The following is a 12,997-nucleotide window of genomic DNA, read 5'->3' as shown; positions in this document are numbered from 1 at the left end:
CATACTCAAGCCAAATGATCTCCTTTGCTTTATATAGGAAAGCTCTTCCTTAAATCATGGATCAATACCACGGGCCGACACCATAATAACACAAAACCGTCGGCTAAATACCAAAGGTTAAACATAAGAAACCCCACGTGTGATTTTCTCTGCCTTGAAATGTGTGCACTGGGGGTACGCACCTCCTGAACGGGATAACTGCGGGTATGTACACACTTTATGTAACACCGACCTGCATGTACGCACCTTATGTAAGGTGTACCTGCGTACTCCTTATTTTCTTCAATATTTGATAGCTGATCATCAATCTCTGCTGCTGACTTGAAGTACTGCGATCTATCACCTGAATGGGTTGCCATCAAGGACAACACTTTAGCCATAATGCCAACAATCTCCCCCTTTGGACTTGATGGCAAAGCTTACTAAGAACTTGCCATTTGATTCCTTTGAACTGTCCTGCATCTATGTATTATGTCACATCTGATATCTCTTCTGTAGATTCATCTGAATGTATATAAGTGAGATGTTCTTCTATGAGTCAGTTTCCATCAAGTACAACACATGCATCATAATGCCAACAGAAAAAACTCTGTTTTTCCTCAAAACGGGGTTTTGAGGAAAAATCATTTTTTTTTTTTTGCTTAAGCAAGAGCCAATCCTTCAATTTCATTAATTCAAAAGAAAGTTACATAATGTACAAAAACAGTCCAATTATACGAACTCCTAAAAGAAATTCCCTAACCAAAAGCGAAAGCGAAAACCCCCGACCAACATCAAACCACCCCAACCGGGGAGAACCAAACACTACAATCTACAACGGTCACCCTCAAACACACAAACTGCACCAAAGAGTGGGCCAACCCATCTGGCCCCACAAAACAACCTTACCCATCCAGACCATCGATCCAGGCTACTGGATCCAACAGGCAGGATCCATATTGCACCAACTAACATTACCGGACAATAGTGCACGATGGAGGGTGGTTTTAAGAACTTCCCTCTGCCATGTGTTCTGTGCTCTATGGAATCACTGCCAAAAAATCAAAACCATAAACCACTTCAGTGACGAGCGATCAGTGGGAAACCATTTGGGGCGTGGTTTCCAACCGAAAACGATAAGGGTGTAGATTCCAGCCATTGGAAAAAAGGATCTCCCGCCCAACCTATTCTTTCTATGGGCCCTGAATTCGAGACTGCTATGATGTGCGACATGACTCAACCTGTTGCCGTCCGAAAACGAGCAGACTCTTGCAAGATTACTCTGAGGAGAAAAGTGACCAATCCTTTTTTGCCCTCCAACCAAGTATATCCTGAGAGGTAGTGGAAGCTCAAGCAAAGAAAAATCAATTCGTGCTTGTCTCCCTTCCTCGATAACGAACAATTTGTCTGTCCTCTACAACTTTTTCATCACAGAGAGCCTTCAAATGGTTCTGGGGAATTTCCTGCCACTTTTTCACCATCCCGCATTCATCATTTTTCACTCCTTGATTAGCCAGAATGTCCACTAGCCTATTAGCATTTCGACGAACATGGTTGAAACTAACAGTTCTAAGTCCTTGGAGGTGTACTTGAATTGTTTGATAAACCTAAATTAATCTCCAATGATTTGAAACTTTCTCTAGTCTAGTGCCACAACTAATTCTTTTTACAGAGTTAATGGTTATTTCTGAATCTGCTTCTATAATGAAATTAGAGCTATGGTTCTGAATCGGAATCTCAAGACATTGCTCCAGAGCCATTAATTCCACCATGTTGTTGGTGGCTCTACCTAAATGGCTATGGAAGATTAAGATAATACAACCTATTCATCTCTTAAAACTCCTCCAAAACCAGTTGTTCCTGGGTTGCCCTTTGAGGCACCATCAATGTTGAATCTCAGATAGCTTTTTGATGGAGGATGCCAACAATCCTTCTCTTTGTCCATAGCTATATCCTTTCTTTTTAATCCTTGGGGAATAATCTCTTGCTTTCCTAGAAGCTTGAGTATTCTCATCTCAGTCTCTGAGGGAGGATTCTTTGGGATATTGCTAAGTGTGGTGCTGACTGTCTCTCTGATTTGTTTCAAGATTAGAACCTGTAGCCGCTGAGGGTTGGACTTTTCATCTTTAAATATTCTTTTATTCCTTTCTTTCCACACATTCCAGATAATGAAGCATGGCATGAAGACCCATGCCAAATTAAGGAATTCATTCTCTGAAAATTTCCTTCTCCACTTGTTTAAGGTATTTGAGATACTTCCTATGTCCCTATCTGACTGTTGGAAAATGTTGGAGAAAGAATCCCAAAGCTAGGTGGTGTAAGAGCAGCTATTGAGAATATGCTCCATAGTTTCCTCTTGCTTTTCACAAAGCTGACATCTGGAAGGTCCCACCACACCTCGTTTTCTAATATTGTCCCAAGTCAAGATTTTCTTATGATGTACCAACCATATGAAAAGCTTGATATTTATCTAACCTTGGTTTTTCCAGAGGTGCTGCCAAGTCTTATCTGGAACACTGGAATCAAGCCCAAGGAGCATACCTTTTGCTTCCTTGAGATTAAAAGTGCCTTTATTGTTGTTGCCCCATCTCAATTGATCCTACCCCTCTATAACCATGATCATCCTTTGTTTTAGTAAGCTTCTCAGTGCCTCTACTTTTATTTTTATGGGGTTGTCATCTCTGCAGTCAATGTTTCTCCAGCTTCTCCATTTTCCGGGGTTTGGAGAAAGGTCCTAGAAATCCTTTACTTTGTATAACCCTTGGGAATTTGTTTCCTGCTTGAGGCTTAAAAAATCCTCTGTTAGTAGCGTTGGTTCTTATTGCCATTTATCCTCCAAAAAGAGTGCTAGATCTCCTACTCTGATTTCCCAGAAACTGTTTTTTTGCACTATGCTTCTATTATCCCAGGCTCTGTTCCAGATGTGTGAGCCCTTTATATTTCCAGACATTCTTATGAGATCTTTAGTGTGCCAAGAGCTAGCATATTTTTCTGTCCAGATCCTTGCCCAATGGGCTTTTGGCTCTTGAACCCATCTCCACCAAAGCTTGGCTCTTAGCACTTTACGCAGCATGTCCTGGTCATCTAAGCCTAGACCCCCATGTTTCTTAGGTTTACAGATTTTTTCCTAGGAAACCAGGGCCCATTTCTTCCTTGTTTCCTCCTTACCCCACAGGAAAACTCTTTGAATATTCCTGAATTGCTCTAAAACACCTTTGGGAGCTGGAAGGGCTGATAACATGAAAATCGGGATAGATTGCAAAACAACCTTTGTCAAAACCAACCTGCCAGCCAGGTTCAAGGCTCTGATGGTCCACTTTTTGACTTTGTCCTGCAACTTATTTAGCATCGATTCCCATATACTTTTGTGCATTGGTTTGGCCGTGAGAGGAACTCCCAAATACTTTGAGGGGAGAGAATCCCTTTGAAATCCAAGGATTCTTGAGATATTTCTTTGAATAGCAATGTTAGTGTTAAAGAAGAAATTTTTTTATTTTGAAAGATTGACTTCCATACCTATGGCCATGGAAAATGCCTTAAGGATTTGATTGTAGGCTAAATCTTCTTTGACTGAAGGAATTCCTTGTAGCATGGTATCATCTACAAATTGTTGGTGAGTCTATGCCTGACCATTTTCAGTAAGTAGAAGACCCTTGATTTTTCCCATGGCTTTGGCATGTTTAATAGACCGACCAAGTCCTTCCATCATGAGGATAAAGAGAAAGGGAGAGAGTGGGTCTCCCTGCCTAAGGCCTCTAGAAGGAATGAATATCTCTGAGGGAGAGTCGTTAACTAGAATTGAAAAGCTAGAAGTAGTCACCAGAGCCATTACCCATCTGACCCAATTATGATCGAACCCAAAGGCAGTAAGCACCTTCTTGATATAATTCCAATTGACCTTGTTATAAGCTTTGGAAATGTCCAATTGCATGATCATTCCCACCTGCTTTTTGCTAGTAAGTGAGTGAACCACCTCATGGGCTTGAATAATGTTGTTTAAAATTTGTCTTCCCTCCACATAACCAGATTGTTCCTCGGACACTAATGTAGGCAGGAGAGGTTTGAGTCTGTTAGCCACTACCTTGGATATTATCTTGTATACCACATTACATAAAGCTATGGGTTTGTACTTATCTGCCATTTGAGCTGAGTCTTGTTTGGGAATCAGGGAGATAAAGGAGGTGTTGAGGGCTTTCAGGATAGTTTTACTACCCCTGGAATCCTCGACAATGTTCAAGATATCCTGTTTGACTATATCCCAACAAGCTTTGAAGAAATCCACTTTAAAACCATTCGGGCCTGGAGCTTTGCCATTCTGTATGTCTTTGAGGACCTCGCTAACCTCCTCTTCAGTTACTGGTCTATTTAGGTTATTATTATCCTCTTTGGACACTATTTTTGGGATATGCCTTGTAATTTCCTTTATTGATTGTTCCCTGTCTGGATTGTTTTCCCGGGTGATGTTTCAAAAATACTGAACCAGCACTGCTTCAATGTCCTTATGTGTGATCTGAAACTCCCCATTCTCATCCTTTATCATCGAGATTCTGTTGAATGCTCTATTAGCCATAGTGGATCTCTGGAAAAATATTGTGTTACGCTCTCCTTATTTGAGCCATTGAACTCTAGACTTTTGCCTCCAAAATATTTCCTCTTGTTTGCATAGGTTCTCCCATTCAAGATGAAGTTTATCAACCTATTCACTTTTGTCTTTGTCAAAGCCATCTTTGATCAGTGTTTGGTTGAGTTCCTGCATTTTGATTTCCACTGATTTTTTGTCCACAAAAATGTTACCGAAATCCTTCTTATTCCATTCTTTAAGTCTAAACTTAATATGCTTTAGTCTTTTATGAAGGAGGTACATTTTTTATCCCTGGAATTTCAAGTCTTCATACCACCATTTTCTGATGTTTCTAATGAAATCCGGGTGTGAGACAGATATTCTCAAATCTGAAGGGTCTATTCCTGGGAGAATCCAAACCCTTGATTTCCAATTGAATCGGCCAGTGATCTGAGCCTCCAAAGCGAAGAACTCTTGCTGTTATTTTGTTATGTATAAGCATAAGCTCCTATAATATCAAAAACCTAACTTAGAGGCAACCTGTGCTTCCCCTCCTCTCTTGTTGTTCCAAGTAAAAAGGCCACTGCTCGTATCTGAGTCAACCAGTTTCATATTATCTGTGAACAATTGGAACGCTAATGAGTCTTTTTTTAGTGCTCTGGTACCTCCTTTCTTTTCCGAGAGAGATTTTATCATATTAAAATCCCCTCCCATAATCCAAGGAATATTAGCCTGTCTATTCCTGAGATCCATGGGGGGTTCTAGCAATCTGAGTTTATCATCTATTCTTTGAGGACCGTAAACATTAGTAATCAGGAAGGTTTCTAAAACCCCCACTGGTTGAATGACTACTGATAAGTAATTTCTGGATGCCTTTGCGTCTATTACGTTGATTTTTAGGGGGTTCCAAAGAGTGAGAATACCCCCAGCTGAGTTTTTTGCTTTAACTTCTAGAAACTCAAATCTATTGAGCCATTTGCTATGTATTAGTTTTATTTTCTAGATGAAACACTTTATTTCTTGGATGAATATCATGTCCAGCATATCTTGTTTCATTCTAAAACTAAGCATTCATTGCTTTCTTTTACTGCTTAGACCTCTTATATTCCATGATGTAAACTTCATAATTAAAGATTTTTAAAGGAAGAACTGGTTAGGTCTTTCATATTACCCAAGTCTATCATCAGCTTTCTACACTCCATCAAGAGCTCCTTCTGCTTTTTACGGCCCCTCTTCTTTCCTGCATTTCTGGTAGCTAATCCTGGAGTTGATTTCACTATTTTCACACCTCTGCACTCCTGCTTGTCGATGGTTTTCCTTTATCTGACCCTCTTTCCTAAGTTTTCCATAAAAACAACTATTGTATTCTATTGCATTCATCTTGAGGTAATGAATCTATCCCCACTGTGGTTCCCTGCTTCAAGAAACTTTCCAGATCTAGGTTTTCTTTGTCTAGAATTACTTGAAGGTCATGATCCTCCAGATATATTTCAATTTTGGACATTTCCTGATCCATCACTAGTTCTGTTTCATTCATCATGATTTCTTCATTATTATCAGTATTTAGTGTTGGGTTGTGGCTTTCCTCCTTCTCCTTTACATTAGGGCCTTCCTCCATAGATTGACCTTCATTTGGCATTTCTTCACTCTCTTCCAGTACTTGAAACTTATTCTAACTTATCTTTTTCCCCTCATTATTTTGTTTCTTTGGTCCTCTTTTGCTTCCTTTTCCTCTGCTTGCCACTTTCTAAAAGCTTTCAGTATCCTTTATTATGTTGAGTTTGCTTTTGTGTTCTGCTTTACTGAGAGGGCAGTCTCTGATAAAGTGTCCATGTTCATGGAATTTATGACATCTGAACGGAATATGCTCATAGTCCACCATTTGCACCCATTCCTCATCAAAAAATTCCAGGATAACTTCGTCCAAAAGAGCTCCAAATAAATCCATTTCCACACAAATCCTTGCCTAGGAAGTATATTTTCCCATTTTAGTGGCTTCCGAAGTTTTGACAAAACGACCTAGTTTGTTGCCTATGGCCTCAAGTGATTCATTCTACCAATAATATAGAGGAAGAGAATAGAGCCTTACCCAGACAGGAATTGAAGTGAAAGTATCCCGCTCTAGAACAAAATTCATCACCCAAGGCCTCATATAGAGGCCAGCTGCTGCAAAAAAAAAAATTCCTCCTTCGAATATTCTATCTTTGTCTTCGATATTTGTAAACACCACGATGAAGAATCCCTTTGACCCTAGATGAAGATTGATGCTGCCTTTGGGTATCCAGTGGTACTTGATCCATGTCCGTAAAGCCTTTTCAGTGGGCCATAAAACCATGAATTTACATATTATGGCGTAGGTTTCCATATATTCCCTGTGCTCCTGCAGTGCAGGATTATTTAACACTACTCTAGGAGTGATTTCCGTTTTGGGTATGCAAGGTCCCTTTTGTTTATTCTCCCTTGTTCCCTGGTTTTTGTCTTTTTCCTCCTTTTCCTTTGTGCTACTATTTTCCTTGGACTTGGCCCCATTTGTCTCCTTTTCATTATTACTATTTTCTTCCTTCTATGATCCTCTGACATTATCTAGATGTGACTTGCCTCTGCTAGCAACGACATCTTTTTAGGAGGGAGTGGAGCTCCCTCCTCTGCGGCCCTCCATAGGGTCAGACTCTGAAACTCTCAAAAACCCTATGCGTCTTCCATCCTCGCACTCCCACGTCCAACCTTCAACCTTCCTTGCATCAACAAATCTTTTAGAGGAAAAATCAATCATTGAGCATGTGATTATTGAATTTTTTTATCCTGAAACCTTATTTGACCTCCTCATGTTCTTGCTGACCATTATTGAGATTTTACAAGACTTTGATGACAAACCCTAAATCTAATGAGACCTAAAACCCTAAAAATGGCTTTTACATGTGTAAATATAGAAAATGACTGTAAATGATCTGAATGTGTGAAAATAGGCCAACGGGTAAAGACCATGAGGTAAAATTGATAATGAGCCACTACCATCAGATGATCCATGACCTAATGGAATGCAGCTGATTCGATGAGGCACCTAAGAATGCATGCAAAAAGAGAATTTTGATCATTAATGGAGGGGTGAAGATACCGACACTAACATAACTACTCTCTCCACAAATAGATCTCAGAACTTGAAAAAGTGGAATTCAGGCCTCTAGAATGCATAAATGGCGAACCAAGTTTAAGTGTTTCTTCCCTCTATTTATAAGGAGAGGGGGAGCTTTGAAAAACAATTACAAAATATCTCAGCCGAGCTCCAGTTGTCTAATCGACTAGTTGTCTTGGTGTGTGAAGGTTATGCTGCCCAAAATGATTACAATCTGCTTTGATTTCGTTCTTAAAAATGCAAAAACTACAGAATAATAAACATAAAGAAAACCGAATGATGGTTGAGGAAAATATCTCCATGTCATTCCTATGATGGCCTCCAATTAGGGAAAATATTTTCCATTATGTTCTTCTTTAGTTGTTCGATCAGTTCACTTATTGCTTTTTCCTTAACTTCTTGAATTATCCACTCTCTAGAGCTGGGGGCGATTAACTGTCGGTTGCTTTCCACAATGCAGAAATAAAGATTGACCTTCCAGACTTTCATTGCCTAACTACGTGGAGATCCATGCTGAGAAATTAATTCTTAGGTTATGTTGTAGCTTCAGATTTCTGTTGTCCCAACATGGTGGATAACCACTCGATCTGGACCTTAAGACAACTCCTTTTCCGTTTAAGGTGGTGGCTCCGACTAAGGATAATGGGACCAGTTTCCCAGTGTGGGTTTTAAGATGAGAGTGGGTGGTTTATGAGTGATTGCAATAGAATAATGATAATCTAAATGATATATTCTATTATGAATATATCTAACTAACTTATTCTAATATAAACCTAAGCATTTCTGTATGGTATGCGAACTACAAATATATTTGCTTAACATGTGATAATAAAGATCAATCACGCATAAACATAGATGATAATGTATAAGATAATTTCTTTGACTAAATATTTAGTCAAAAAAATTTATAAAATATATCGCATATATGATTAATTATATATGAAAATCAACAATTTCAGCTAGGCATCATACAATAGTGCAATTAATTCTTAATCAGAAAGGATAAATCTCACATAAAATTCATGAAAGTAATGAGTTTTCACTAATTAAATAGAAACAGAATCAATCATACAATATAGTAGTACCATAAGTGTGAAGTTCTACTCATTTGACTAATGACATGGATCAGCTTCTTTCTTCAAATCAAATTATATCCCAAGAACACAATAGTGCATCGACAAAGGAAAGTAGTCTGATATCTAAAAGAAACGATCATGTTCCATAATTTCACCAAAGCATTCACAAACTTACAATAGTGAATTCTTTGCAAATGTTTTTCTATAAAATTCTGGACCCTTCTCTAAATGCATGAGAAGGGTATAAATACTATTCTAACTAATGAGAAAAAACAGATTATACAAAACTTGAGGAGGTTTCAAACAACATTCCTCCTAACTAGTTAACTAACTCTAAAAATAAAGAGTGGCTTGATGAGAAGAACTAAGAAGATGATTTGTTGTCTGCCATATTGTCCTTCAGATCGCATATATCGGTCATTGGTTTGAGTTGAGGAGGTGCCCTGAAATGTGTCCTGAGCTGTACTGCAAAAATCGCATCGGTGAGAGGTGGAAACATTCGCTGAGTTGATTGAATTGAGCAATTAAGGGTCATGATTTGGCTATGCAGCTTCATGAGGTATTGCCAATACGAATCCCAATTGGTCTTGGTCAATTTTGCGATTACATGTTTTTGAGCCTCTACCTTTTCCTGCCAACTTTTATGCAAAGCACCTAAATCGAGCATTTCTTTTAGGTTGCCTTCCTTTACCAGGTTGGTGGCAACCAAAGTATGGTTCACTACCTTGATTATATTCTTTGATATGTTGGCTTCCCTTGCCACCGCTAGCTCGGCGTGATTGATTCTTTCATCCCAATCCGTGAAGAGAATGTCTTTGTGTGTCTCCTCTATCTTAGGCAAATTAGCTTTATTTCCGTCCTTTGTCTCCTGCCATTCGATGAACTCTGAAATTCCAGTTTTTAGATCTATGAGCTCAATTCTCTGGTAGATCACCTTGTTTGTTAGTTGATCGCTAGTAGCCAGATAAGGATTAATATGTGATATATTTTGGGCAAAATGGTTCTTGTTGTTTCATTAGGAGGGAATTCAGTTGCAGCGCCTCTTTAACGAACTCCTCGGTAGTAGGGATATCCTTGTATCTTTCCATGGCTTGCTGTAATTCTTGGATTTACATGTTTTTAGCCGATATATCGACTTCATGGCTTATTTTCAGGACCTCCATGCTCTGTTGCAATTGGGCAAGCTGCTCAGCTACTTGCCTATTCACACTTTTCTTCTCTACTTCAAGCTATTGCTCGATCTATGCAATCCTCTCCTCCTTTTCCCTTAACAAAGTAGAGACTTCAGTAGCTTTGTCCATGGTGGTCGTTGCATATGCTCCTGTGAACTGTGACAATCTAGTCAAGTTCTCAGCTGAGTTGAAAGGAATGTCCCTCCAAACTATATCCATTGGCTCATTTCTAGGTGGAAGCACTGGTGTTTCTACCCTTTTCCTTTTCCTTTGTCTTCTTACCAAAACCCTATGGAGTGGGTTGTAGAACACATCAAGTGGTGGAATTTCGGCCACCTTCAAGACAATCTCTGATGTGGGTAGAGCAGGGATAATCTCAATCTTCTGGGATGTTGTTTCCTGCTCATCCATAGGCTGGGACTGATCGTCCATGGGCTTGGAATGTTCATCCATAGACTTGGGCTCTGTATCCTCCTGAACATGCATAGGAGTTTTACACTCCATTGTTTCTTGGGTATTTGTCGTTTTGGGAGTGTCTTGTAGTTTCTGATTAAACTGATCCCACTCCTGCTCCAAACTACTGCCTTTGACCTCTAGACTAATTTCTTTAGATGGGGTGCTCATAACCTATTTCTAAGCTAGCATCCTGTTGGACTCGGTTGTATTATCTGTGTCTTGGGCCTTCCCTGTATCTGGTGTTTTATCAGTATTTATCTAAGAATCTACCCAAGAACTAGGTCCTTCACTATTAACAGTCACATTGGGTGTGGGATTATCTTCAATTTTAAACAAGTGCATAAGGATTACTTCAAGTTGTTCGTTTCTGAATTTCCAAAATCTATCAAAACCTTCAGGATTCAAGTTTTCTTTAGCCCATTCGAATGCTTGTTTAAAGGATTCAGCCGACTATAACAAGTCTTCGAAATCGTGATCATCATGGTTGTGTGGCTTGAGCTTTACTGCAGTAGTGATGTTATATGCCACCTTTTCTGGATCAAATTGCCTTTTTGGTAATGTATGAAGCCTGATGGCTTCCATGTTTGTTGACTCCTTAGTAGCATGAACAAAATTTGCTAAAGCAAAAGAACTACACTTGATAGGAAAAGAGGGCCATAATAACTTCTTGTTGTCTTTGAGAAATTTAGTTAGGCCTTTTCCCATGGTCTGGTAGGCAATCTCTCTTGCCAATAATTTATCAAAAACATATAAAGGAAGGACATGTGGATCGGCTGTGCTACCAAAAACCCTAATGTAGGTGAACCATTCTTCAATAAAATATTTTTCGATAGCTAGCAGGTCTGTTGCGGCTTCTTGGGAAAACTTGGGGGGCTTTCTTATTGAAAATTATTTGATGCAAGGGAAAAACAACAACATGACATGTTTTATAGAAGTGGGGTATATAATGTGATTTCCATATTTGATTATGACTTAAATGGATTGGGTAGGGATCCTATAAGGTCCATTTCCAACCCATGGTTGGAAATGTCGTGCAAAAATAGATGGCATCCATAATGTAGGCACTAAAATAGAATGGAGGAAGGTTGTCTGGAGAGGAGGCTCTCTTCTGTCAATATTCGGTAATGGTGGTGGCTAGGTTATCAGATAGGATGGAGGCCCAATTCATGATGTGGGAATTAACACAGGCATCAATCAGAGGGATCCATTCTATGGAAAACTTAGTATTATTGGGTAACCCATATAATCTACATAACATAGCTGCTGCATAGTTGTAAGGGTTTTCCAAAGAGGCTATAGCATACATACTTGATTTTTCATATTTGAATTTGTTGTCCAATACTCTCCAACCCTAAATCAGCTTGAAGGGGTCTGGGTTCTTCTTTGCGAAGTTGGCCATGAATGTCTTGTCATAGATATCCTGAGGGTCAGGTATGTGGTACATTTTCTTCAAGTCCTCTGCTCTGAACAACCCTATGAGCTCCATTCTTGAATTCCTGAATTGCCTATCTTCAATGATGAGGTTTTCGATCACCCACCTAATCATATCCATATATGGGAGTATTTTAGCTCTTGCTCCTATCCTATGAAGGAAAGAATAGGAAGCATCCCTGAATTGAAGTCCCAAAGGCCTTGTTGAGTCAGTTGTTGCTCTCATGACAGTGATTTTAGGACATTCATCCTCAAGCCTATTGTATATGACCTCCCAAGTTGTTGCACCTCTGACAGAGCATCGTAGACTATATCAGAGAAAATAGGAGCCATCTCTATAAACTTGGATTCAACAATGCTTTGCTTGCTCTGTTTCTGCATCACCTTCCTTAGTGACATGTCTTTTGTAGTTTGCCTGAAATGGACAAGATATATCAGCGCAGACAGTATCGGGCAATTAAGACTGAAAGATTCTCTGAAATGACTTTGGATCATGAGAAAGGTTTAATGAGATACTCAACGTTAACTACCCATAACTTGGAAAATGATTTTCTTTCCGTGGGCTGCTAAATATTTATTAACCTGTCAATTCGTTCGTTTTGATATTTAAACGCAATTAATTCACACGCTTTACCGCTCTTAATCGCACGTCATAATCTTTAAATGGATGAAATATAGCATTACCAAATCTATAAAGTGAAATGTGATTTCGAATATCGCAATATCACATTTCGCAAATCGCTAATGGACATCGTAAGGGCATAGCTGAATTACTTGTAAATTTTGCGAAGTATGAAGTGCGATTTGCGAAATGACAAGGCCCAATTGATCGGGATATCGGAGCGGGATATTTATTCGCTCATCGCAATTATTTAAAGGTGTTTTATGACAGTCACATGGAAAAGTGCGATTTGCATTGAGGATTTCATCCTTAGGTCGTTTTGCAAGGTTTTTTCTAGGTATTTTCTTAGAGTTAGGTATTATTATCCTAAGCCTAAAAATTTAAAAAGGGTCCCCATTTATATCTCTATCCTTAGTTATTGTTATTCATAAATGGGGGGGTTGTTTCGTAGTACAACAATTGGCGATTCACTTGGGAGAACCAGTTATCTCAGAGTAGTTTTCTAAAATTTCTAAGACTTTCAAAGTAAAAAAAATTCCTAGGAATAATAATTACATGAGTTATAAA

The sequence above is a fragment of the Pinus tabuliformis genome, chromosome 7, assembly GCF_031772625.1.
Source record: "Pinus tabuliformis cultivar Carrire ecotype Pingquan chromosome 7, CPIR1, whole genome shotgun sequence".
Classification (NCBI taxonomy): Eukaryota; Viridiplantae; Streptophyta; class Pinopsida; order Pinales; family Pinaceae; genus Pinus; species Pinus tabuliformis.
The sequence above is the reverse complement of the archived record's forward strand: the minus strand, read 5'-3'. Positions refer to the sequence as shown.